The sequence below is a fragment of the Bombus vancouverensis genome, chromosome 5 (genome assembly GCF_051014615.1).
Source record: "Bombus vancouverensis nearcticus chromosome 5, iyBomVanc1_principal, whole genome shotgun sequence".
Lineage (NCBI taxonomy): Eukaryota > Metazoa > Arthropoda > Insecta > Hymenoptera > Apidae > Bombus > Bombus vancouverensis.
In genome coordinates this window covers 11628751-11652920 of record NC_134915.1, presented here as the reverse complement: position 1 = coordinate 11652920, position 24170 = coordinate 11628751, and the positions used below count along the sequence as shown (strand labels likewise).

At 40.1% G+C, this 24170-nt stretch overlaps 1 long non-coding RNA gene across 1 annotated transcript in view; it reads right to left on the bottom strand.

Moving 5' to 3' along the window:
* Positions 1 to 1409: 1409 nt before the first annotated feature.
* Positions 1410 to 24170, bottom strand: part of LOC143302654 (uncharacterized) — a 40490-nt gene continuing 17729 nt past the window's right edge. Inside the window, exons 2-3 of the long non-coding RNA XR_013058316.1 lie at positions 8359 to 8420; positions 1410 to 1610 (exon numbers count right to left, since the gene is read on the bottom strand). This is a non-coding gene — a long non-coding RNA (uncharacterized LOC143302654). The remainder of the gene's footprint in view (positions 1611 to 8358; positions 8421 to 24170) is intronic.

Here is a 24170-nt window from a genome sequence, read left to right as displayed (position 1 = left end):
CACAATTTCTTATAAGAGCATGTCCTATCGACAACTTTTAATCGATAGAGTAAATATTCCTCGTTTATAAGAGACCAATCCACGAAAATGAATCTCGATCGAATATTCCATGTATTAACCAATATGGAAGTTCGTATTGGAAGCGATTTCCCCTCCTGTTCAAGAAGACACCTGAACCACCCTAATTCCTAACACGTCTAATTCGCCTACACCAATAAACCGTGATAATTAGCGACCATCTAGCAATGGTTTTATAGCTAAAATACCAATTCCGGCAAATGTCGCATAGTAAATAGTCTACACGTATATCATCAACTCTTCCTTGGAACCTCTGATCATCGCTTGATTTCAAGTTGCGCAACGCGAAACGCGTTGCCGTTTCACTGAAACCAGATCGTTCGCCAAAAGACAAATCCATGGCTGGAAAACAGAAACGGCGGAGTTTATATCCGAAGTTAATCTGTCCAATTCCATTGTTCTATCGCTCGATGGTTGGTAAGTAAGTCAGAAATTATCCAACCAGGATATTCGCTTTTCGTGTGACTTAACGTTGGCTGTGGTAACAAACGAACGCGCATTTCTTCTTGCTGCGGAAACTTGCGTTTGATTCGTGAATAAACAGGAAAAGGGAGGAAGAGGGGAAGAGATAGACGCAGAGTCTCTGTGCTAATCCTGAATTCAGGGATGAACCGTGATACCGCGAATTCCGGAAGTCCCCGGGATTTAGCAGCGCTACGGGAGTTTCGTTGGCGGCACACGGCTACGTTTTCGATGCTCGTCTAACCGCTCTGCCGCGGCCCGCGGTTAAGTGGTTTAGAACATTGCGATCGGCAGCTCGTGGCGGACAATCTGGAAACGTTTCCACGAGGAGACGCACGGTTTGCTGAGCCACCGTATGAGTTTGCCGATTAATTTGACAACAAGCACACGCCGACTGCGGAACTTTGCAAATGGCTCGTACCGTGATTTACATGCCCGTACGGTTTATCGATCTCTACCCTGCCTCGACGAAAAACAAGCTCGTTCGTTCTGCGGACGTACCCGAATTCCCGATGAGTTCGAACGGGTGTGTCCTCTGATGAAGTCCCGATCAATTGTGGATTTTGTGACGTATAAATAGCGAAAAGACATCGATGAATTTTAGAAATATCAGTGATAATTGCAAATTGAAAGACGTCGGTGCTTATAGAACTGCGTTGGAAATTTGAATAATCGTGAAATTTGCGATACTCCGTAAAGACATGAAAAATAAAACAGTTTCAGATATGTTAATGACAATCGTGTGGGTCAGATACTCAAAAATCTGCACTGAAATCTCGAATAATCATGAAATCTGTGGTATCTAGTATCGAAAAGAAATTTTAGAAATGTTGAGGTTATTCGGTGTGTAAACAGAGAAAACACGTGGATAAATTGTAAGGTAGAAAATATATTTAAATAGAAGTGTAATAAGTAAAAATACAATTTGAGCTGGTCCAGATCCGCACGCTAGCTGTGTTACCTAATAACTGAAAAACCCCGAAGCCAACGTCGCCTGTCTACTGTTTATGGCCTGACTTCGTCGCAGTCTTTTGTCTACACGCTGTCGATGGCTTCAGTGCTTGAGAAAACTAAAAAAGACCAGATGTAGAGTTTTCTTAGAAGTGGTAACCACTTCAACAAGAAATATTAACAATAATCGTGAATTAAAAAACGCAGGATTGCGAATCATCCAAATTCGCCCCTAAACGTGTGGATGAAATTTAAAGTAACGTCTTCATGACATCGTAAAGACGATTAAAATAATCGACGATGGCAATAAAAACGCTCCTTATAAGAATCGAAAGACGCAGTGTGTATGCTCTTTTATCGTGCAGAGATGACCGAGAAGAGTGAATGCAATGGACAAAGGTAAATTGCGGCTACAATACAGGGGATAATAAGCGGTCACCCTCCGCACACTTCCATAAAGCGAACGTAAGGGGATATTCGTTTGCCGACGCGTCCATTAAAACGGACTCTCGAGTGGCCGACGGTGGTGAAGGACGTCGGGACCAGAGGCTGTCAGCTCCAATAGGAACTGCCATTAAAACTGATAGAAAGAGAGCTGGTACTTCGAACGGTGCGGCTTTATTATTCTTAACGACTGCCTAGAAGTCTCCCCACGATATTCCCAATAATATCGTGTCGTAAACGTCCGCGTTCAAGGAGGCGACGTCGAACCAACACGAGATGACGTTTTTATAAGATGAGCAAGCGTTCGCGATAACGAAGATAGCAATGCTACAAATTTGATTTGTAAATTTGATTGATTAGATAATACAATTTTATTCGTTTCATATCATTTAGTAATTAGAACGGTGTATTTTAACATATCATGGTTAAACAGAGGAATATCTTGAATGCAAAAATATGTGAGAGAAATATGTAAGACTTGAGCTCAAAGTATGATCCAAATGAAGTTTTGCGTAAAAACCAACGTTCAGCACGTGAGAGATGTAGTCATGGAAAACTTCTAGTAAACGTGGATGGATACGTCTTGAGAGTATTTTCGTATTTTTGTCGAAGTGAGCGAAGGAAATGATAAAGGAAAATATGCGTTTAAGTTTAAGTTAATTATTGAATAACAATTTCGATTTATGTTGTGTTGCATTGTATTTTACGCTTTAGAATTATTTTCAATACACCTAATTACACTTAACTATTTTATAACCTCTATGCATTCCAACCCTCCAAAGATAGTTTAATAACAACAATTCCAAAAGCTACGTTAATGCCAAAATTCCAACCCCAATTAGACTAGGGAAGAATGGTCATCGTACCACACCGAATTCAATCAGACTAATGTAATACCCCAAAGACAAGAATTCACGGCACAATCAATCACAACGCACTCTGTATCTTCCGTAATGAGACATCCAAATGTCGTCGAAATAAGCGAAAGGAAGATGGAGTGGCGTTTAATTTCTCACGAAAAGAAGAGGGCTACAGACGTCAGTGATCTCGCGATAGGTCGACTGTATTCGTGACGACGTGATGACAGCGTCTTCCAGCAGACGACGGTGACGACAACATCAAAGGGCTCGACGAGAATTAGTGTCCGAGCTAGGAGAAATCGAAGACTGGGGGGAGGAAGACGGGCAAGGACGAAGCGCAGGGACGTGTGAGCAAGGACGGAAATAGAGCACGACGAACAGACAAGGACAAAGAGAGCTGAAGAGATAGACGGCAACCCTTGAGCTATTGATCAACGACCAGCTACCGACAACACGCCCTCTTAATTAAACCCTCTGGGAATCCGAGACTAACGACCCCATGCTTGTAAGTAGAAGAATGTTCGCGAATATCCTGTGAAACAGGACAGGGAAGAAGCCACTGTTGCGATCGTTTCAACTTTCGACGATTCCAACCCTCGGGCGATGGATACCTCGATCTTCGTCAAGTCGAAAGGAACCATACGCTACGGAAATATAGTGTACGGCAAAGATATCTTTTTATCTATGATTTCTCACTTTCGGAAGTTCTATGTATTAGTTTCATACAAGTGGATATGGATACTTTGAAATTTTCTGTGGGATTTTCAACTTGTATAAATCACCGGGAATCGATTTGTGAAAGGATTTTGAACATGACAGATATCTTTATGTCGATGAGTTTTTATCTTTGGAAGTCCTGTATTTTATTTCAAGATGAGCAAGATTACAGATCGAGAATGTACGATGATAGAGCGTCGAAGTTGACAAAAATTGGATTTCGGTTAGATATTATAATCGTTGAGCCAAGAATTTCGAGCTAGTCTAATCGATTCTCAGTGATTTTTTATCTTTGAAATGTTCTGTGTTTTATTTCAAGATTAGGTTGCCAGGTTCAAAATTTTTGATGTTGTGATTATTTGATGATTTCAGGACTAAATACCAGTGCTGATGCAACGAAGATAATACAGAAAGTTATTGAAAATATAATTCAACAATTTTTAATATTCCTAAACACAAATATAACTCAAAACTTTCTTTGCCTGCCACTGTACATCGGATATTACAACTGTCGAACGAAGAATTTCCGTTTATGAATAACATTCTCTTTGCTTCGTTGCTTTCTTCTCTTCGACACAGATCTAGCTTGAACGAACTTTCTCCATTAAAAGAAGACGCAATGAAATTTTTTTAATAAATCTCCCGGCCAGTTTCGTCGGACGGCCAGGATAGTTTATAGTTTCAGGTTGTTGAAGAACGCGTCAGGTATCTCAGAACTCCGACTTCTTCTTCATAATACATAAGTTCAAGGCGAAAGGAAATTAGCAAGGAGAGGGTACGACTTCTCTTTCGCTGGCGACTGAATTTAATATTAACGAGCGCATCGTACCGAATTAAAGGTGCCCGACCGCCTCCCGCTGCCCTTAATTATTCGAGTTGAACGTCTTCCGCCCCTCGGTACTCTCTAATTTCTATTTCTCCTACTAACTCCGTTTTCTCGTCCTTCTTGCACTCTGCCTGCGAAAGTTCCGACCCAGTTCTTCTCGTTCGCCCGCGATAACTCCCGAAAGAGATTGCGGATTCCGAAGACGCTTGATTATCCGACGACAGACCGATTTGGTTAGGCATAATTCATTAAGTTGCTCAATCGATTACAATCAGATATAATGCGTTAATATTTTACGCTCACGCTATAATTGATAACATAGAACTTTCTCACTGATCATTGATATCGTTGATTTTATTCGATTTTGACGAGCTTTATGTTCCATGAGATAAAATCTCTTTCTCCTATAAGTAACCTTTAACCGATCGAGAGTTTATCTTTGAATTTTCGAATATCTGAACTTGACAATAGCTTAAAATACCTTTGAACGATGTACAAATAACCTAAAATTAACTTTGCACAAGCTGAACCTTCAATGTTCTTCGATAATTTGATTATATCTTGAGTAAACCGTGACCTATCTGAAGAAATACCTCAAATTTATCTTAAATAAGCTTTAAACACCACATATACGCACCTGATGCGTTTTTCTCACTCTTTTCAATGACTTTGATCCTCCTGGAAATGACTTCCAGTTGACTTGGATCGTGAAATGAGCTCAACATGGTCTCTAGCTTTTAACGCTCTTAACATGACCTTATACAATCTTCATAAAACCTTCGAGTAATCTCAAATAATCTTGGAAACAAAATACCAAGAGCATCTTAAGGTCTCTTGCAGAAGGAAACGGAAATAAGGAGGCTGCTAGCTGAAAACGGCGCGAGATTCAAAAAGAGAGACAGAACGTTGCAACGTCTTGCAAGAAGAGGGTAAGCGTAGAGACAAGGAAGGCAGCTCGAAGGCTTCGTTCGTCGAGTAATTAGCGACGCTGGCAGGGGTAACGGTTTATTAGCGCGGAAAGCGACGAACACTGTGCTCGGGTAAATATTCTCGCGCGGCTACGGAGGATGAGAACAGGTCTGAATTTCCGTCAGCTATCGCCCACGAGAAACGCTGGATCCCCGTCGTGTCGTGGGTTTCAGTGCCCGTTATCCGTAGCAGTGGGCAATTATGAATTCAAGATGCTCGAATAAAGAATTAAGACGTCAAGCGTGAAACGATTTTTCGACCTTTACTTTTCCAAGCTTGTTCTCCTATCGTTGAGGAAATACCAAGTGTTTAAGATGTTCTTATCGATCAATAGTTAATTGGATTTAAAAAGAGGAAATAGCAGAGTACGTGGTGGAGACTGATCGGATTATTGGGTCGATCTCGACTGTATTCTTCAAGCGTCTGGCCGTAAACTCTTGCTGTTTATTCTGTTGGTACTTCGATGAGGAACTGTAACTAGAAGGTTTGCGAGGATTTAAGGAATTAGTTCTGATTAAATTATTTGTAACACCATAACGTTCAAAGGAATTACTTGCAACGATCGGTGAGAAATGTCAAACGACATAAAAACATGTTTAATTATTCGTATCATATTTTAAACGAAACTATTAATCGTAAATGAAGCGTTCTTCATTTCGTGTGTCTAACGGGTCAACCTTTTAGCACGGGAGGAGATTTTATCAAAGTATTTTAAGTATATATTACGATATGAATTAAAACGTTATCACGAGAAACGTAACGTAGATCCCTTCCTGTCCGTGGACACGACGTAATTCATTTTTTTTCTCGCACCGGTATGAAATTATTACACGTTCCAGGAGGTCTGATATGCAAGTAAGATGAATCATGCAATTACCGGCCTCTTTGTTCGGACCAACGGCTCGCAGTGAGATATCCTATTATGCAGATGTGGCAAGAACCGCCGTTTAAAGGAGACTACAAGGCACTTGTTGCCCGTGAAATTTTTCCTAGCTAAGTGACACTTAGAAAACCCGTGGAAAGCTCATCCTTCCAATGAACTGACTGTTTCACCAGAAACTTTGACACCATAACTCGTGGGCTTATGAATAATGAAAACGACGTTTAATATCACTTCCTTCAAAAGTATACGCGTAATAGTTATTAATCAGAGTTGTACTACTTTCGTCCAAAACTTGCTTAACTTTCATATTCACTGTATTATTCAACAACTGATCATCGAAGTAAATTCTTTGAATGTAACGAGAATTTATTCTATGAAGAATAACTGAAATATCGATGTTCTGTCTTCTCTTCTCACCTAAACCAAGACTTACGACGAAAGAAGGAAGTTTAGCGAGACATTACAAGCTCAATTTCGAGCGAAACTTTTCGTCGTTCCAGCGACGCTTTAACACCATTATTTCCGTCTTCCTCCGATTCTAGCAACAATAACTGTCCGCTTCTGTTTCGATCTTTGTCCCCGGCTGGCAGCGCGAGAAAGCACGATCCTCACCCTTTCGTTACACTTCAGACATTCATACCGTAAGTTTCGAAAACCCGTCCTGGATCTCGTATGCTCGAGGGTTCAGTAAACAGTCCCGAACAGCTCGATGGAAACGAAACTGTCCGGCGCTGAGGGGCCACGGCCAAAGAGAGGATCAAGGAGTTATCGTGACGGACAACACGGAAAGGATAACACGAGGGAGTAAATTAACAAAGCCCTACGGAAAAGGGATCAAAGAGGGAACATGGAGAAAATGTTTGCGGGTCCAGCAACGACATCAACGTTTCTTTGTTCGTGAACCGTGCGAGGAATTTCGAATGCGTTTAAGTAGCTGTACACGTGGCTTCCGAGATCTGTGGGTGATTTATATAAAAAATAAATTCTTTAGATATCGTCGTAGAAATTGTAATTAGGTAAATTTGTTTCTTGATATAATGTGTCTTTGTGCCGTGAAATTTATAATCTAATTTCTTTTATACAGGGTGGTTGGTAACTGGTGGTACAAGCGGAAAGGAGATGATTCTACGCGAAAAAAGAAAATATAGAATAAAAGTTTTTCCTTTGAGGCTTTGTTTTCGAGAAAATCGACTTTGAATTTTCGCTCGGTACGCGTCCGGTACGTTATAACGGATCTCACTGTAGATCGTTGTCTCGATGGAAAAATTTAAAAAAAAATAAAAAAAAATTTTTATTCTAGTTACTATTTTATTCTATTCTAGTTAGTCTAGTCTCCAGTTACCAACCACCCTGTATATTTTGAAGTTTGTAATAGGATTTATTTCTATGCTTTCAAACTTGTAATCTGATCCGTTCCTACGTTTCAAAATTCACGATACATACAATTTGTTTCTATCGAACACAATTTCTTTGCGTGGATAATTAAACCTAATGTTAAACAAGTATATTATTAATTATTAACTTCGATGCTTTTAAATTGCCGTATCCCGTTATTTACTAACTGAACGATGAATGTATTTGTTTTTTGTAAAAATGGTCCTAATTTTACTTCATCGTGAAACATGAAAAAAATACATGTTTCGATAAAGAATAATTTTTTGCAACAACAAAAATTCGACCTTAAGCGATTAAAATTTAGCGATGAGACAATGACGTTACTCATTGATTATTGCAAATATTCCTGCTGATTTAAGATCAGAATATTAGGAATGATGAATATTTGTGAAAAAAATGTAGACAATTGAGAATCGTGAAAGGTTTGTCAACATAAACCTGGTCCATACTTGAAGAATATAAATTATAGATGCATTTTTTAGTGAAAATACTTCATTCTGGTATTATAGTAAAAACTGCAAGGGCGCTAGGAACGTTTTAAATCCATTCATTTCCACGGCATAAAGATGCCATTTCCTACGTTCCTCGCGAGTAATTCTAAATATACACTTAATCCACGCGGGAAGATATTCCCGAAGAAAAAGCATTGAAACGAGGGAAGCTGTCGCAACGTGGAGCGTCGTGAAAGAACGCGAGCATCCGCACGCGAGACATTTAACCGCGTGTAACGCGGTAAATACTCGGATAGAGAAGTTTTAAGTGGTCGGACTAACCTTTTCACCCCATCGCGACGCTCGGCTCTCGCTTCCTCTGTGGAGTCCTCAGGCCATGCAATCTGCAACAGAGAACAAGAGGAAAAAACGATCAGCGAGGTGATTCGCGCGTGTCACTTTGAAAAAAAAAAACGCGTAGCCGTTCAAAAAAATCCGGCTAATGCGGAAAAAGTGTTGGTCGAGGAATTAAACGAGGAATTGCTTCGAAATTAAAAGAAAAGGGGATGCTCCAATGAAAATTACGTACGTTCCGACCGCGAAAGAATAAATTTCATAAAAGTCCATTTCCTCTGTAACCGTGGCTATGATCGAAGAACTAATGTCGGTAACTTCGGATGAATTTTACATGAATCTCTTCGATCTCCTGAGGGAGGGCCAAGTTAATAGCGCGGTAAAAAGAACTTTGCCTCGTGACCGGTTCGTTGAGGGAAACTCCAAGGTACAGCCCTGTGCAGAAGTGTTAGGACATTTAGGAACAAACAAGATAAACCTGACAGTTAATCAGTGAGAAATTATTAAACCTTCTTTGAAGCATTAAGAACTCGCGTAGCTAATCGATATTGTAATAAGAATCTCAGAAGTCAAACTGATCAATTCCACGTTTTGCAAATTTTTTCAGATGCGACATTAACGTTGATCTTCTTAAAAAAGTAATCGAATTACTTGTAAAGGTTTATTTGTCATAAGCAGATAATATAAACATTCGCGAATTCCAAAGTAAATCTTGTAAGATATCTGTGACATCCTCGTGCTTCTCTATTTTTGAATACACAGAGTTAATTAGTCAATGGCTCCATTCATCGTCCCAGTCAATTTTCATATTCGTATTATTCAAAGCTTTCGACGATATTTATATTAGACATTCTATTAAATCATAATTCATAATGATTCATAACTTGTACAATTTTACTAATAATGGCAGTAGTTCACCTATACAAGAGAACCCAGGTAATCCAATACTTATGAACGAGAGTGTACAGCAAGAAAACCAGCAATTTGGTTCTTTTGATTCGTTCTCAGCCCTTTTATCATTGTCCGTCGTGCTACGATTTTATTTCGTGTCTTCCGAGCCTAGCCAAATGGCGGGGGCAAGCGACGAAGCCCTTACTTAATCCTGACACCATCGACGCTCCCCGTACGTTCAATGCCGCGACGAAGCGAGCAAATAAAAGGATTTCCAAGTTGCCACCAGGTAAAAGTTCGAGGGTTGTTCGTTGGCCTTGCTTGGGGTCAGTCTAACCCTCGTTTCCGTTCGTTCCTCTCCATCACCCCTCTGTATCTCGTCGACTCGATAAAAGAATGGTAAATTCCAATCTCCAACCCTGTCGCTCAGATATCGATCTGACCTGGCTTCGTTATCGTTCGCGTTTATACGCGGGTCGCGACAAGAGAAAAGGAATAACAAGGTGACGCGCTTTGTAGTGGCAATGTCGAGCTTTCGTTTTACAGTTCCATTGCGTTTCGTGTTTATTTCTGGAACGACCTTTTTTCCCTGCATCTGCCATCGCGCCGACAAAGGGAACGTTCGTTTTGTAGCCTGGCTCTCTCGCTGCTGGCCAACGTATACTTTTCGCGTGCGTCAGGAGTTTCGCCGGAATGAAAGTGGCTTTGTAGAGCGTACCGGTCTAACGATTTCATCATTTACAGAATTTTTGGAAGTGCTGTTCTGCGAAACTAGAAGTCGCTTTTGGAAGAAAGTCTGGCACTTTGGAAAATTGAAGTTTCCACGGTATGCACTACACGAACGTAAATTATTACTTCGGTCAATTTACAGTCGCACTTGATACCATAAAGATGGAAACTGTTGCTCCTACCGAACTCAGAAGTATTTTTGGCAGATATAAAAAAACGATCGCGACGATACATCTATAAAGTGAATTCATCCAACGAAACTCTTACGTTTCTCTGATTTGTCCACCCTAAAGAAACTATTATTTCTATGTAACATTTCTATCACAACCTAACTACGTGTATCAATTTAGAACAGATCACAATCTAACTATCTGTTTCTTGTCTCAATAGCATAAGAGAAACTTCGGTGTTTAGCCAAGCGTTTACTTTAGCCAGTTTAGCCAAAATGAAGCCTCTAACGTACACGAGGTCGATCTCGGTTATTCTATCACTCTATGCACAATCCCATATAGTATCTTCGATTCTTCTCTTCGTTAATCTAATTAGTTACGACCATGAAAGTCTCACATTACGATTGAGAGTTGAAGATACCTTATAAGTCTTTTATCTTCTAATCTTTCAATCCTATTTCCTTCCAGACAATTTTGCTGAATCAAACAGTACAGCCTCTTAAAATTCATCATTGAATTACGGTACATATAAGAATTCGATCGTCTACCTTCGCCATGCAAATCAGAAAGAAATATTTAATAGGGATAGATCTCCGTGCACGATCAACGACGTCGCCTGAAACCGTTCCGGATCGTTTTGTTGAAAGCCAGCCGCTCGAAAGGGACGTTTCCGGCCGGCGATTCCGAGAACGTGCTGTTAAATTTTAATTACACAGTTTCGAGGGAAGCGCGGCACAGACTGGCTGCCATTCGCCAGGAATAAAATGCGAAAGAGGGAAAAATGGCGGGCCATAGGAGGAACAAGGCGTAGAATCGAAGAAACGACAGCTTTCCAGCTTGCGAATTTCGAAGGTTAACATCGAAAGTTCGCGAGGCCCGTTGTCGTTCGGAACTTTGTTCAAAGTTGTCGCATGAATTCGACCGGTTCAATTTCGACAGTCGGACCGACAAGGGCCTACCCCTTAATATTGCACGACCTGCAGAACCGTTTGCCCCGAATATCGAACCACGCGACTTCGTTTCCGCCACTCTATATACAGCTCCAACAATTTACGTCTGTTTTATTGGTATTTTACTGTGTCTGGTAATTTAAACGATTCACATGGATGGCGAAATGTTCTGTCGCGAATCAACGACGAGTACTTGTTGCTTGGAATGAACGACTCGAGATTAACGGGGAAAATTAAAACGGATGACGACTGCGTCGTCAACAGCGAAGTCAAATTTACCGAGCAACTTCAATTTTGGCAGGCACGTCAAGAGCAGTCGTAGATTCGCACTGGAGTTCGCCGAGGAACTTCAATCTTGGGAAATTTGTGACAAACGACGTTAGCGGTCTGGAAAGCTTTCAACGACTTTTGTTGTTTGATGTAATAATAGAACTACTTAATATCATTGATTACGGAAATATACGCACGTTTTTGTTAAATACAGACATCGACTGTTGCGATTATACAAAGTATTTCAAATTTCTGAAAGGAAGAAACTCAATTTAGAAATGAAAATGACGGGTGAATGTTTTATAATGTTTGGCTGTGTGTAAACGCTTTGTTACAAAGTTGTTAACAAATATTGACCATAGATTGAATGGTTCGTATAACACACGTAATATGTAATATTGACGGAAGGTTTTTACAAATGTTCATATACTTTCGCCAGCGTATGTGTATAAGTCATCATAAATACACATCATAAATCTGTAGATTATTGTTAAAAGCTGAGAAACAAAAACGGGAGAAAGCACATGGTTTAAAGTCGAATGAATTACCTGAATTACCTTGAATAACGTGTTACAACAGAGACAGTGGACAGATCGATTTTCCATCGTGCGGGGAAAAAGAATCAGCCAGTGGCTCTCTTTTAAACATTTAATTGCGGAAAACACAAGCGAAATTAACAATTACGGGGAGCAAGGTGCGAAAGTAATTGGATGCATATTGCATCGTTAGCACGTACCGGTGTCTCGTTAAAATTAACGAAAGAAAGACAAGGAGAAGGAGGAAAAATTGAAAAGCGCGAGGGAAGCGTAAAATAAACCGTGGTAGCCAACGATTTTGCGCGAGAATAAAAAATTGCTCTGGCCGTATCACGACGCGAACGCAATTAAATAAGTACCATTACATTGGAAAGCATAACAACACTTGACACGGCAGCGTGCCGATAATTTTGCTAATTGCGTGTCGATTGAGAAAATAATTTCGGACGATCACGATGCATCGCGATTAATAGCTCTCAAATAGCCTTCATGATACTCACAGATGCTTGAAAATCAGATAAAGAAAGTTGCATATGACGCACTGAATTCTTTACGTAACTTCTTCGTCGAATAGAGTTAAAGTTCACGAAGAATAGCGTTCATAATTTGAAAAAAATTCTAACGTACTATAATACGATTTTTGATGGTAAATGCACTTTGGTGTTATGAATGACATATAAATGAATGAGTGTAGAAGCCTCTTAATCTATCATGTTCTTAAATTGCGTTAAATTACCACTTTAATAAAATATTTCTGCAGAATAAAAATGTTTGTAACTCCGATATTAATTTAGATAAAAGTAACTTATGTGCAGTTCTACCGCTAATTATAAAAGGCATTTGTGATTAGCACATGTATCTTTTAAACGGTTTAAACGGTAAAACATAGAACAAAACCACGAGTAAAAATTAAAAATCACATAATACAGACCGCAAACAGATAATTCCTTATTTTACGTTTAAACGAAGATTTCACCTTTTAAAATAAAGTTATATTTTCTTCAAAAATTTGAAAAACCACATCTAACCTGTCAACCAAACCACTAAATAAACTAACGCTAAACCACGAAATATGCTTCGATCCCACAGAGAATTCGATTCAAACTCCATGTAGTTCGCGTAGATTTCAGAGATTCACGAATCCTCAAACAACGCATCAACAACCGTGCCGAATCCACCTTATCCCTCCGCTTAATCACTGGAGAACGACTCGTACGTCAACTTCATAATCCTCGGCAAACATATCCGAGAATCATGGGTGTAAATCGAGCAAAAGGGACCGGAAACATCCTTCGTGGCCGGAATGGGAAAAAAACTCAGTATAACGGGTGGTGTTAGACGAACGTTATTCACGGGCCAACTAATCCAGAGAAACGGGGCCACTGGTCGATACCTCGATATTTAGAGTTATTGCTCGATCGTGGGGAATTTCCGTTCCGTGCTCGTAATCGATGTAACGCCCGCCGCTTTATTGCCACGTTCCACTAGCCGTCGCCTCGTTGTGTACACATCCTGACGTCTTTGTTTTACCGTGGCAAACAACACGTGAGAATATAGAACGAACGTTTAGCACCGGCTCATAATTACTGTCATTACGCTCGCAGTCTACAACGTCTTCGAATATGAGGGAGGACGTATTCAGAATGTCAGGGCGGATGTTCGCGTGGACGAGACACATGATTTGGGAAATTCGCGATGATAGGAGAAATTGAGGTTACAAGACGGATCTGGAGCATTGATTCGCTTCGCTGCATTGTACGCTACTGCATACACTTCCTAACTGTATTTCTAAATTTTGTTCCGTCATCCTCTTGGCGGTTTATGTTTCAGACGGCAGTTTCGCGTAAGAAAAAATGTCGAGTTAGTAGTTTCGCGATTAGTAGATAAAACAATATTTAGAAATATTTCAATGTTCCAAGTAATTGATACTACAACTCCGACTAAAGCGTGAAACTGATACCGGAGAATGGGAAACTATGTAACGCAGGATGTAAATCTATAAAATTCCTGTGAAAAATTACGAATTCATCGTTTTGATGTTTGTAGTATTATATGACCTGGATAAGCTGACAGAAATATACAAGATATAGTTCGATTTTGCAGTAACAATTTGGGAAATATTTTTCACAATTTTAAGATACAGATGCAATTCTAAAGAATCGAATTATAAGAGATATAAATTCCGAATTTCCCATTCAAGATAACTCTCGTTACTCAGACATTCTTGAAGAATCTATAGAGCTACCTCATATATCTTGGATATACGTCAGGAGCAATTGTGATTTTTGAGTGGCTTTACATATTGCACGTCGAATAAAATCCTAGCAATATGTCTTCAAATCCTTATCGAATGTTCCGACTTCAGCGAATTTGCAATACCAGGAAATACTTACAATACGTGCTAACGTTTACAATTACGAATCCGAACCAGTTCCAAGTATATCCACGTTGAAAACAGGACCCTTTAATACTTTAAATCCACCATGTAAGAAACTCATCGACGAAGAAGTGAAGTTAATCGATCGATAAATGAACACAAAGCAAATGTAGAATTTTCTACGCAATTGCAAAGTCATCTTTTAGTTAAATACGGCGAGGAGAACAAGCTATGAGAAAGGTGGATGGTGGTTAGTTTAAAGGGAAACCAATAACGCAAAAGCCCCTGTTCTGCTGAAAATCAAAAGAGATTCCGGCCAGTGTCATGGGCAGCGGAAATTGAGAAAAAATATCTGGTCGTTGCGAGCTTCGAGTTCGTTTCGCTTCCGTTATTTCCGTCGTATGGATGAGAGGAGAGTAACGAAAGGAAGGGAAGGATAGAAGAAAAAAGCGAGAGAGAGAGGATAGACGGACAGGCGCGAGTGTGGCTCGTAGCCCGCGGTAATAGGGTTGGCCACTCGGTATTACGAATGTAATTTATTTTACTTCACCTGCGATCCTTATCACGACGTCCGGCTTATTTAAACGACTGAACGACCAATAAAAAGAAAAGAAAGAAATCGAGGGAGTCGGCTAGCCTGTTCGGACCACGTTTCGTCGATTGAAACCCCTGTGGAAGGGGCTGGTTGCTTTCTCAGCTCGAATCTACGGTTACACACAGTCCCCATACCGTGTATTTCGACCATTGTTTGCTGAATGCACGCGACCACCGAATGTCAACCGATTGAACGGGTTTCACGTGATCGCAGCCAGAGACTATATTCCCGGTGATCGTCGTCTAATTATAGCTTGGATGGGTCTAATCGTAATAACGTCACGATTAGTCACGACCGCTGCTCTATTCCGGCCCGACGATAATCATCGTCCCTTCAACCGGCGTCCAATTATTGTGAGTACGCCATCGTTATGGTCGTCCATGTCTACTTATCAACGAGTTATACGTCTTACGCGCGTCTTGTAACTGTCATACGATGATCGATCGATGGCTACGACAGAATATCTCGTATTTCTTTACGAGTTTCTCGGTTAATATATTGTGCGTCAATAACGGAATATCATTGCTATTTGTATTTCATCGATATAAAGAAACGTAATTGGAAACTATTATTTCAAAGCAGAATGATCTTTTACTACCAACAATTCGTAATTAATTTTAAAGTATTTAATACGCGAAATAAACAGCCACTGTGTATGGCTGACAATAAAATCCTGACCCGTAGTTTTTTAAATGATCTAACTCCTTATAACTAAAAGTTTTATCTGAATCTATAGCTTTTTACAGTAATCCGAAGTCCAGGAGTAACAAATTATAAACAAACCACTTAATCCTGGAATAATAACACATTGATAATAACGCAATAATTTGTAATTCTTAGAAGCTAGCTATACTACCGCTCTGACACGTTACTAAGAAAGTTGTCTGAGTAATTTCAATCTCTACTACTGAAACTGGGTAAAGTGATGCCTGACCAGTACCGCGGTCTTTCTACTCCAGCGTCAAAGAATGATTTATAGCAAAGGCTAGTGGTACACTCGTTAATCACTCTGCCCTACGCGGACGATTAATTTCCATGGAGCTGTACTCAAAAGGAACTGTCTTCGGGAGTCGAGAAGGAAATTGCTCGCTCTTTAGCGCGAGCCAAGGAAGCATTATGGTAATAGGCCAGACAAAGACATCGAGCAAACGCATGGAAGGATGAAGGATGCATCGCGTGACCGCGTTGCACACGTGTCCTACGATCGTGCCGCGTAACGAGTCTCCTTCGTGTTCTTTTTTTCTGCCCGTCTAGTCTGTCGCGTGAAGAGCGCGTACAAAGGGCCCGGCAGACGATACACGCTGTGCAAACACTGGCGAACAAGGGAGACCGTTTCCAGTACCTTTCTAATGATCGATGCGCGCCGCGAACGCTACGTTGACACCTCTCGGAGTTCTTTCAGAAAAGAATCATTATGCCGTGCAACTGTGATGCAACAAAAGGAGCCTCACGCTTGCAAAGGAATACGGGGATACCAGATGGAAGGAAAAGGTGCGCGAACACATCGGAGATTAAACCGTGATACAGAAAGCGCCAAGCAGCTGATAATGCGAGAATCGTTATGAACAGAACAGGCTACATTTATTAGAATTAGTCGGTGAACAGGCTTTGCGACACGGTTAGAGACGTTAGCTATTGTGGAGTATCGATTCAACATTTCTGCCATCCCTTGTTACACAGGCAAACAGATATAACTACTAGAACATCTGATATTTAGTATAAACTGAATTCTCTTATTTTATTGCTTTTATTTTATCATAAATCTATTATTTTATTCGCGACATATGTATCTTATCGTTTAAAATACTAAATAAAGCTTGTCAATCTTTTAAGAAACGCAATGGGTATATATTCTAATAACTATGGCCTCAAGAGTATACTAGAACTTGTGTCTTCAATTATTAATAAACATTTCACGCGAGATTAAACCTGTACCCTGTAAAAGGACTCGTACAATAAGACAATCGTCTACGTAACTCCATGAGACTATATAGGAAGTATCGTTCATTGTCCACTTGACACCGAACAAGAAAGAAGAAAAATCACGGTCAGGTAATCGCGTTAAAGCAGTGATAGAAAAGTAAAGATTTTGAAGGAACGCGAGCCCGCATCAGTGGCAGACTTCGAGCAAACCGAAACGAGCCAATTTTTCAAAGCGCGGGCGATCAGCATCGAATCTCGTTCCCGGTGCACGTTGACCAAGTATCCGACGGTCGGGAGAAAATTCCTATTTACCGGCAAACAGCCAATAGCAAAGGCCAATATTAGCACGCAGCAAATATCGCCGGCACTCCTAGCCGCTGCCCCCGTGAAAAGTCTTGATACGTGGGCGGCCCGCTTCCTACCTATCATTTGACTAGCGGGCTACGCGACTGGAAAATTTCTCGTTTACAGGCTACCGATATGGTATCGGCATCGGTACATCGGACATCGAATCGAACTCTATACTTCGCCGAGCAACTGATCAAACAAGACACTCTGTATTCGTATTTACTCGTTCAGTTATTCAAGTCTCATTGCAATGGAAGTCGAAGATAGCGGCGGTGAAATGTGATAAATGTTTGTTAATTAAAAGCTGTAATGGAAATTGGAATTAAATTTTGTCATTTAAGATAGACGACAGATAGATTTAGGTAGATTTAAGGCGGTTGATTATCTAATAGAATAACGCACGAATGATAGATTAGCGTAGGTATATTCACAGCTAGTGTCTATTTAACTGCACCAAAGCAAACAATGATCGATTGTCAATGCATCGGTGCTACTTACTATGCACTTAATATGAATGCGTTATGTAACTGATAATATGTAACACGTACATGATCGTCACTTAATCAACTAGAACTACCAAATTCGACGAAATAACCGACTTTAGATTTTTCATTGACGAGTGACCTATATATTTAATTTATATTTAGTGATTAAATTTATTTATACACTTGGTAATTCACTAATCATAATACAGTCTGATATCGTTCGTGCATTTTATTATTAAACGCGTTTGAAGATTCTAAGTCCACGGTCAGTTTAAGTAGTAACGGTTGATAATGATCAGACACCGCTAACGTCTCTACTTGGTGAGCGCGACGAAAACCGCTGATACGACGCAGTAACTAAAGACATCTGCGAGCAGCGAATAACGTAAATCATAAGAGGGTAACCGGTACGCAGGATATACCTGACGGGGCGTGTCGACGAGATAAAGCAGCTGGATGAATTCATCGTCCATTGACACGAGAATGGTCTTACTTACCTTACGGCAGCGTGAACGCGACACAAGGCAGATTACATCTATCCCAAGGGTGTTCGACGAAATACCAACCACGAGCTAGCCAACCAATGACACCCGTACACCTCCACTCCATTATGATTCGTCGAAGAGAAGCGCTTTAGCCGCTAGGCCAAGCGTTTCGTTTCTTCCTCCGTGTCACGATTTCCCCATTTTACACGCCAGACAACGTGCGTGTCCGTAGTGGGTGTACGACTGCTTTATGACGAGCCTCCAGTCATGCAACCGAGATTATCTGCCAGCCGCGCAGAGCAATAGCTCAACGGAGGCGTTCGACGAGGCTGCGGGGAGAAATGGCTCTGATAACATTCAGAACCGCGGCGAGATAACGTAATGTTGGTAATGGGTCGTTGGATCGGGGCTAACAGCCCGTAAGAAACGACGCGATCGAGGACAACATTTGGCTGTTTCTCGTTGTCGCCATTTCGATTTGCTTGTGGGAGTAAACACGGATAAAATAGAACCAGCAGCCAATACAACTTTTTATTTCGTGTCCAAGAATTGTAGATGAAATTCGTTATCTAACGTGGTTTCATTGAAAAATTAGCGACTCAACGGAAGATAAGACCACCGTGTAATGGTAGCAGTAATTGAAATTACAAGTAAATATAGGAATAAATACAATACAGAATACTTTATAATTGCAGATGAGAAGTATAGATTCTATATTTTTGTAATACTTTCTTGTTCATCTCTCTGTATTGTAGATTGAATGATCAAACGATCAAATATTGATTGGGATGGTAATTTCGATCTTTTTCTCCACATGTCCCTACGTTTTATCTTTACGTGTCGTGATTTTATAAATGAAACTATTAATTACGGAGACACTTGATTTTTCCTTGTGTGCTCTGATAATATTAATCGAATCGAGTCTATCGAAATTCAGATTAGAAAATAGGCAAATTTTATCATATAACATCACGTGAAATAAAAAGCTACATTCGAAAGACTTCGAAATTTTGTCGACAGTATAGCAAGTACTCGCTCGATGTTCAAGCTTCAAGTATCTTACGAACGAACGACGAAATCTTATTCCACGCACTAGTTCGAACAGGAGATCGCAATTTCGATGGAATAATGGGATGTAAGTAACGAGATCGTAGGTAAGATACTTAACGATTGCATGCGTGACTGTATCGACGACGATGTGCCTCCATTTTTCAGTCACGTCGGCGCGTTACATTATCTAAATAGACGATGAGCAGTCACGCGATAGTAATTCTCGCATAGAGTAGTTCCCACCGCAAGAAGTTCGTATTTCATTATATTTCAATGGGATCGATTGCTTCGTCGTACGTTGAAGCGTGTAAAACCGTAAAAATCAGTCAAAATATCAAGATCCAAGATAGCTAGGATTTAACGAGACATAAACAGCCCGCTGTGAAATTAGCTTACACATCAAGATAATTATCAATGTGTCCATGTGTTAACGAAAATAAAGGAACACATTGATCTTTCCTTTTGACCGATAATCAATAACCCATTAGCGGTCTAGGAACATTAATTACTGCTTCATATGTGATCGATACACATCACACTCCAGGTGTAATTTACAATCAAGCTATAATGTAACAAGCTATCTAATGTCGTCGAGTTACAATTTATCGTATCGTAATAAACGTCGTTGTTCGTCGTGCATGCGACAGTGACAACCGCTCTAAAATGCAATTTCTGTCCAGTTTTGTTAGATACGAGGATCGAGGTCAGTCTAAATACGGCATCCCGGGCATTATAAATAGTAAACTCTTCTCCCTGTTTCATTTACCTTCCGCTTTGTGCGAAGGCGCTTCTAAAACGCTTTGGAAAGGTTTTTTCAGTTCTGGTCATGGAGAAGGGACAGAATGAAAAGGAAGGGGTTCGCCACTGAAACGGACGTTTAAAGTGGCGTTTACAACACTGAAAACGCTGACATACTGGAAACTGAAACAGTCGAGAATTTAAGATGACACGAAACGTTTTCATCGACCAATCAATGTCTGAACGTACACGAATGCTTCTCCAATAAAAATTCCATTGTTGAAAACATAGCGAAACGTTTTTCGATATCGCTATTTGTTCCGAAATTGAACGGTTTTTAACTTCTGCGTTCTGAGGCAATAAATTAACGTCTCGTACGTTGATCGAGATTTTTCGAAGATCCAATGATATGCTTTTTAGTATATCGAATTTGAAAAACATATTGAAGATAAAGATATATTTTAAAGATATATTAACCAGACATTGAATCAGTTCGTAATATACTATTATAAGTACGACGATTATGAAGGATAAAGTCGTTGTAGTTTCATTTATCTTTAATTTTATAATTAAAATACATGTTGCCAATAATAAGCAAGTGTCCAAGTACTTCAGTGTATGTGCAGAGTGTTCGAAAGGCTTCGAAGCGTAAAACTTCGTCCTCCGAGTGTAAATCCTTAATAATTAGAAACATAGAAGCATCTGCTCTGTATCGTACATTTCTAGGTGCAAGAGCCACTCATAGCCAATCCTAATTCCACTCCTCAGCGATCAAGCGTAAAGACGATGCATTACAAATTGGAACAGTCAAGCATTAGGTATAATTCCAGTTAGCCGTTTCACGGTTCACAGGAATGTAACATCGATCGAGTACACATCCGTGTGCCGATGTTGACCATCAGCTTGTCTTGAGTAATTAGAACGGATGACCTGTCGCCTTCTTGCCGTGCGGCGAAATGATTATTGATGCCATGCACGAGAAATTCGAATCGTAAACCGACCCTCGTCACTGCAATGTAACAACCGACATCTGAGAAAATCAGCGAACAAAGCTGTCCCGCTGTGAATCTCATTTTGGAAGCGATCTCGGTGATCAGATTTCTCCGAGTTGAACAAAAGCCAACCAGCTTACGACGAAACGAGAAGATGATCAAAGCCGCGAGACAGTGCACGAAACGTTCCGCAATATTCCGCGTTACGAAGCAAACTACGTGCAAACGATCAATCTCAATTTACGGGAATACGTGATACGCGAATTCCATACTGCCGTCAGATACCAATAGGAAAAACCAGCGTGAGATACTAATAAAACCACGATACGTGTTATTTTGCATACAGCCTTCGCAGAATATTTAGATCAAAGTTTGAAAAAAATTTGTTTGTTCTTTGCAAAATCCAGCTTCATTCTCTGACATATTCCATAGCCGATTAATAAACTGCGAATTCTTATGTCAATTCATATTACCTTAATCAAAGTGATTAAAAAAGTGAAATGGAGATTTACTAAATACTGTAACGCACGTTTTATTTTGATTTTGTAAATTTCACTACAAATGCATAAACATTCGCCATTTATACATCTACAAATGCAAGTATTCTACTAATTAATAATACATTTCTGTATGATTGTGCACAATGAGTTACTCTATATGACCGCTAATCTATCCAATCTCTTCCATTTGCCATACAAATTTTCTACGAATACTATGGTAAAAAATCTTTATTTTCGCGAGGTGGCAGTTCACTTGGTCGCTCGTGATTTAATATTCCCAGAATGCGTTTCCCGGGGCAACTTGTTACCCGTGACAAATGCAAGAACGCGGCCGCGTAGCGTCAAAAGCGATGGATCGCGTGATCTCACGCGCGATCGTATTTACGCGGCCGGCGTAACGATCCGCGGTGTGAATCGGCGACAGTGACAAATTGCCCCGAAAGATGCAACGATCGCGCTATCGTGCCTGTGAATCATACCCGATACTTCCACCAGGATATATCCGGAAGCTTATTACACGTCGTTACTCGTGCACCGTGATATCCACGTTTCCACGAAAAAATTGTATTAAGATGCCACGAGCGTATCAAATGCGTGGAGAAAAGAACGACGAACGACTTTTCCGTTCTCCAGGCGAAATAGTCCACAGCTCAACACGGACACTAGCGCACGATCGCATCAATGAGCCGGATTCCAACCCCTCGCTAGCCACTTTCCTGGCAGAGCAAAGGTACGCGAAGGGTGAGCGGGCTGTTACAAGAGAGAGCCGAGGGTAAATGGTCTCCATTGTACTTTTAAACGCCCCTGACTTCGGCTCCCTTCGCCCACGACCTCCGACATTCAACCTGGCAACCCCCACCCAACGTGTCGTCGGCCAACCATCCCAAGTCCTTCGCGATTATTCAGCGATGACAAACGACTGTCCTATCCTACCAGGTTTCATAATCACCCCCTTCTTCCTCTTTCATCGCTGTGTTACCTGCAGAGACTCGAATTCCCGCGACCACCACTGCGTCGAACTCTTAGCTAGACACCATTCCTTATTTTTGTTCGCCGGAAGATAAATTGGCGAGAGATTCGGTGGCAAGTTGAGATAGCAAGATGAGGAAGGTACGGTTAAAAAGAGGCCAAGGGAAAAAGAAGTTGGGAAACTGCTGTTTCAGTTTGCGGAGACAGAAGGTATCGCTGATTAACACGTTACTTTCTGCGTTCACCATTTAGACGATTTTGCCATGGAATTTGTTCGGTATTAAATGGGTTTTTAAATAATGAGAAGTTTCATAATGACAGTGAGATTAACTCTTGTAGCTCGTAACAATCTTAACTGATTTTTATAAAATTTTCAGCGTGTACATAAAAAATTAAATCTTTGAAATGTGTTGTTTAAATTTTCGTTACAAGCCCAGGTAAAAGTGTTCCAAAAAACGACCTTTGTATTTTTCTTCGCGATTCCGACTAATCTTTTTTCAAAATTTTATTTATACGTCGTCTAGTAAATTAATCCATCTAATTCCTAAAAAAAGCTCGGGTTGTTTGGATCAATTTTAAAAAGTTGTTCTATTCTAAAGAGTGTCCGAATATTAATGGGAGCCACTGTATCTAAACTATACTAACCAGATTTCTTATAAGGCGGAGTATATATTGATTTGTGCTACCGTCCCTGTATATTGATTACTACCATTCTGCCAATTTACGGGTAACAAATTACGCTGAAGAGAATGAAGAGTAGATGATATAAATGAAGTCATTTTCATTAGTGTTCCCATTCAAACAGACTAAATAGATTTCCTATAAAGCGAAGCGTATATTGATTTGTACCACTGCCGCTCTATATTGATCATTATCATTCTGTCAATTTAATACCAGACAGCAAATTATTCTCTATAGAATGAAAAATAGATGTTATAAATAAAGTCATCTTCATTACTGTTCTCATTCCACTATTCAATATTCATTAAAACACATATTAACACCATGAAGTACGAATATGGCGTCAAGCAGGTAGCACGCATGTTATAATAAACTAACGATTCCTTTTATCTCGCACGAGCACGAATGGCAACATGTGTAAACACGACTAGGCGTTTGCTCATTTTTCCCTCCGAAAACCGCTCCATTTTCATCGAGCATAATTCTTCCTTATGGAGGATGACTCGCGCGTCCCATGAAAATTTCTGCATTCCAGTACGCTGCTAGGGCGAGATAAACTTATCGATCGATATCGAAGCGTGAGAGGATAACGCGCGACCTTAACTCAGCTGTAATTTTCGTACGTTAACCGAAGAGGAAACCGATTTCAGCGACCACGTATGTAGATTTCCCGTGGCGATATGAGGCAGCCGCGCCTACTTACAGTAACTCATGAAAGTATTTGAACACATATGATAGAAAAATTTCGTATGCATATTGTGAAATTCGATTAACACTGCATGATAATTATATCAATAAAATTCAAATCAATCTGAAAATACACATTGTACGTGTCTATCTGTAATTTCATTAGCACTGTAACGAAATACGATTATAATGATTTTAATGTCAAAATTTCAAACCAATCTGGAAAGATATATATTGTATACATTATACAAGATGTATTATATGCGTATGACGTAATCATCGAAACATATTGGAATTTCTAGCACTCTAATGAAACACGACTGCCACGATTATATTGGTGAAATTTGAAATGAATCTGAGAACGTATATCGAAATTGCAAAATATTTACTGCAAACATATACAATTTATTAAAAATTGGTATAT